Here is a 5000-nt window from a genome sequence, read left to right as displayed (position 1 = left end):
TAACCTGATGCTTCTTTTCCTCCTGGTTTTGTTCTCGTTATGAATGTTGTTATTTTGATATACAATGCAAACTAAAACCGGATAATGTACACCTATGATTAGTTCACTCTGCCTTGTTAATAGAACTTAAGGCTACATTCGCTAATATGATTTTTTTTGTTACGGCTGTGTTTGTTGTTTCCTTACATGGAAACAAGATTAAGATCTTTTGCTATAGATGCGGTTGAACCGGAGGAAATGTGTAATGTTGTATGCAGTGTGAATAAAATTCGAAGCAAACGTGGAATTTGTAGGTGTATAGGGAAGCGATGAGAAGCAGGAGAAGTGATCGGCATGGAGGGAACGTCTAGGAACTTGATGGAAGCGTTTGGGCTGGCTTAAGCACAATTCAGTGCCGCAGTTTTCTGGTGAGCGATGTCACACCTATGCATGCGTTTGATAGATGTAACGACTTTATAAACTCATAGAGAGGTTCAATAAGATTGGTAGAATATCCAAAAAGCAAGATGGTCCATATTTCTGCCTAAAGTGATAGAGGAGAACACAAGAGAAATGAAGTTATTTCAAATAAAGATTTCATTGGGACGAAGGTGTATAAACTTTCTACGTTTAAATATAGAGCAAAGTTAAAAAAAAAAAATGAAAGATGAGAAACCGTACGTCTATAATGGAATGAAATTTAGAGGATCCAGAAGGGACGTGGGTAATGTATTAAACAAATGAAAGGTTAAAAGAGATAGTTAAGTATCAGTTCTGTGTGACAAGCGGCGTTGGTAGGAATGATAGGAAAACTAGAACGCTGTCTTCTGAATTTAGGTGAGGGTATGTGAAGTGGATGTGCAGAATGATTTGGGGACGAAGTTGGTGGATATAGGAGGAAGTAGAGAAGAGCTGTTGTATTCTGGTAAAAGATGAGATTTTCGGTTTGGAAGTATCTGGACAGTAGGTTAACTCCCAGTAGAGATATGCTCTTAAAGGCTATTACTGCTCTGCTCATATCGGTTAGCTTGATGGCAATGTAATCTGATGTTAATATATGAGCCGTTGTGGTAACTGTATCGAAAAATATTTCAGGAAAGGAAATCAAGACAAAGAGAATTACAAGGTAATTAACTGTGCGCTGTAGAAACAGAAGAAAGTTCAACGTTTCAGATGGTGATCCTTCCTCAAGATAGAGAGGGGGGGAAAAGAGTAAAGAAACAATAGATAAAGTGAATGTTCAGTGATGGTTCTAAAATGGGCAGAGCATGTAAAAGAATAACTGAAAGAAATAACAGAACTGATTAGCTTTCTCCAGCAGAAGAGTGGTCTCAATTAAATGAAGCTGATTGGCGAAAAGTTTTGTGTATATGTAGTGTGTTATCGAGAATGAATTCTTTGTATGTACAGATAAGTTTGTGAAACATTGTGTGTGCAATGCGGTTAAGTGTATTCACGTGTATAGTGCAGTGTGAGAGTGTGTCTATGCATGTATGTTGTATGTATGTATGTATGTATGTATGTATGAATGTATAGTACTGCGTGCGCCCGTGCGCTACTGTGTGTTTGATCATGAATGAAAGAATGATAGGAGAGAGTGATCTGTAGATGAATATAGGGGCAAGAAGAGAACGTTTTGTCTTTAGAAGTTTGTGTACAGAGAAGAAATGAATATATGCCGCACGCACAGAAGGCTGGAGAGAGGAGAACTGTTAGTTATGAAAAGCGAACTTGTTATTCATTCCAATTAGGTGAGTTATGGACGAAAAGTTGATAGTTGTTCTTTGTACAAATGGGAAGTGGTTGATCCGTAGACAAACAGCCTGACAGAGAAATAGGCGCACAGATAGACAGACAGATAGATGGATAGATAAACAGACATGCAGACAGATAGGCAGACGGACAGTTAGACAGACAGACAGACAGACAAGCAGACAGACGGATAGATAGATAGATAGATAGATAGATAGATAGATAGATAGATAGATAGATAGATAGATAGATAGATACAAACAGACAGACAGACAGACAGACAGACAAGCAGACAGATGGATAGACAGATGGATAGATAGATAGATAGATAGATCCATACATACAGACAGACAGACAGACAGACGGCAGACAAGACAGACAAGCAGACAGACAAGCAGACAGAAGGCAGACAGACAGACAAACAGACAGACAGACAGACAAACAGACAGACAGACAAACAGACAGACAGACAGACAGACAGACAGACAGACAGACAGATAGATAGATAGATAGATAGATAGATAGATAGATAGATAGATAGAGGAAAGGAGAGATATGCTGATAGGAAGGGAGGGGGAGAGGAAAGGACAGGCAGAAAGCGAGGGAGGGATAGGCAAAGAGGGAGGGATAGGCAGAGAGGGAGGGATAGGCAGAGAGGGAGGGATAGGCAGAGAGGGAGGGATAGGCAGAGAGGGAGGGAGAGAAGGAAGGAAAGAGGAGAGAGGATGAAGCAGTGATTATTACGTCCAGAACTGAAATGACGAGCTCCAGATTGAAGTGGCTCAGAGTTAGTTTGCACGTCTGGAAGATGTTCTCGAAAACAATCTGTTTATTTCCGACAAGTGTCTCCTATATACAATGTACCGGATTGTTGGCAGTTTATGTTGTAAATGAAATTATCTATTGTACAAGGAAAGTGGGGGGAACTATGTACTGTTGATAGTGTGTGTTGGCACGCCGTCGCTTACGACGCCGAGGGTTCCAGTTGATCCGATCAACGGAACAGCCTGATCGTGAAATTAACGTGCAAGTGGCTGAGCACTCTACAGACACGTGTACCCTTAACGTAGTTCTCGAGGATATTCAGCATGACACAGTGTGACAAGGTTGACCCTTTGAATTACAGGCACAACAGAAGCAAGAAGAAAGAGTGAGAGAAAGTTGTGGTGAAAGAGTAGAGCAGGGTTCGCCGCTATCCTCTGCCGGAGCCTCGTGGAGCTTTAGGTGTTTTTGCTCAATAAACACTCACAACGCCCGGTCTAGGAATCGAAACCGCGATCCTAAGACCGCGAGTCCGCCGCCCTAACCACTGGGCCATTGCGCCCCCACACTGTTGATAGAACAGTGCTGTAATATCTGTCCCTTCATTATAAAATGAAGGGACAGATATTGCAACGCCAGACAAATCAGGCGAAGAATCTAGTTTTGGGTGTGATGAGAAAATAAGCAACTCTGAAAATAAGCCATCTATTGTGCAAGTGAAAGGAACTCTGGGAATTACGGTCACGTCTGAAAGAATGAAGGGAACGTTCCAAGAAGATGGCGTAAATGGTGAGGTCAGACTGCATGATGCGAAATACTATAGGATGGTTTGTATTCTCCCTTTATTTCCCTTCATCTTCCACCCTACCACGCTATCACCCCAACATACCATTCTAGAACCCTTTTGTCTTGTACAGTCTGACTCTGCTATTTGCACTAATTAGTCCACGGTGGTTCTTAGTTTCCTCAGCACATTCACTCTTCGTCCTTCACCTGGGTTTACTTCCACTGTAGGACTTATCCTTTCAAAACAAAACAAAAAAAACGTCATCCTCATGCACGTACCTAACCCTTATTTTTACATCGTCAACTCCTTCACTTATACCACAAACAACCTCACTTTCTGAATGAAATACTAAGTGATATATCATATATCGGAGAAACTGGTCGAAGATTCGTAGACAACCGTGGAGAGCATCTTGGACCTTTAAAAAAAAGACTCCAAGATAACATCAGATCACTTTGACCTGTTGCTCGTCATATAACTTTTCATGAACACTGCCAAATGCAGCTCTCTATTTTCTCTCCCTCTCTTCCTCTCTCTCTCTCTCTCTTCTCTCTCTCTTTCTCCTTTCTTTCTCTTCTTTCTGTTCAAGGATCAGCCGCTTTCCGTTTGCCCAAGGAACAACGATTTTTTATTTACAATCAACTCACCTAACAAAATTCCTGTGCATTTCACACTTTCATTTTCTGTTGGAACGATGCTGCTTTTGCTTTATGAAAAAGAAGGTCATGTAGCGTCGTTCATGTTAGCAGACCACGTGCTTTCATGTGGAGGAAAAGTACAGGTTGGTGGTTCACATGCCTTCATATGAAAGAAAACTCTCAACTGAGGACGCCAAAAGGACTGTGCATTCTCACGTGTCTGGAAATCGTTTGCCGTACGTTTGAGCGAAGGTTAAGACCCATGTAAAGGAATGATTGTCCAGCGTCGGTGAGATGTAAGGTTTTATGCAAAATGGCTCCTACATGAAGCGGCTTAATTGTGGGAAACCGAAATATGAGAAATCTTTAATAAACTATTATTAAATTTGAACATTCTTTGACTGTTTACTACTAATCATAAGCTTTTGTGCCTGAAATATATAAATATTATTAAACGTTTGCCTTTTTAACTTTTTCTTTCTTACATTGTAAGATACTCTCTATCTTCACTCTGCGTTTGTGCGTTTGAGAAATAAAAATTAAAGACGAATTGTTACACTTTTCTTACGCTGTTTTAGCATTTAAATGTCCTGGCTGTTACTGAGAGGCACCAAACTTCTATGAAATGAGTGTTTGTTGATCTAGACGTTCATTTTTTTCGGTTTAGTACCAGACTTTTCTCGGCGGCACATTCTGTCCTTGAGCAAGACACTTTATTTCATATTATTCCAGTCCCAAAACGAGTTATACATGTATTTCAAAGGGCCAGCCTTATCAAATTCTGTGTCACGCTGAAACTCCCTGAGATCTACGTTAAGGGAAAGCATGTCTGTGGAGTGCTCAGCCATTTGTACATTAATTTCACGAGCAGGCTGTTCCGTTGATCGGATCACCCGGAACCCTTGTCGTCGTAAGCGACGGAGTGCCAGTGTCAGTTAGTACCTGGTTTGTATCTGGTAAAGCATGTTGGGTAGTTATTTTCCTTAATCGCTTAATCGCTTAATGCTGGATTTTCTATCTCTACATCACTACATCAGTCCTTTATACATACTAAATAATTCTATATATATGCGGCCTTGGCA

This window comes from Octopus bimaculoides, chromosome 6, assembly GCF_046866305.1.
Source record: "Octopus bimaculoides isolate indiv1 chromosome 6, ASM4686630v1, whole genome shotgun sequence".
In the NCBI taxonomy this organism is placed as follows: domain Eukaryota; kingdom Metazoa; phylum Mollusca; class Cephalopoda; order Octopoda; family Octopodidae; genus Octopus; species Octopus bimaculoides.
Note: the sequence above shows the minus strand (reverse complement) of the source record.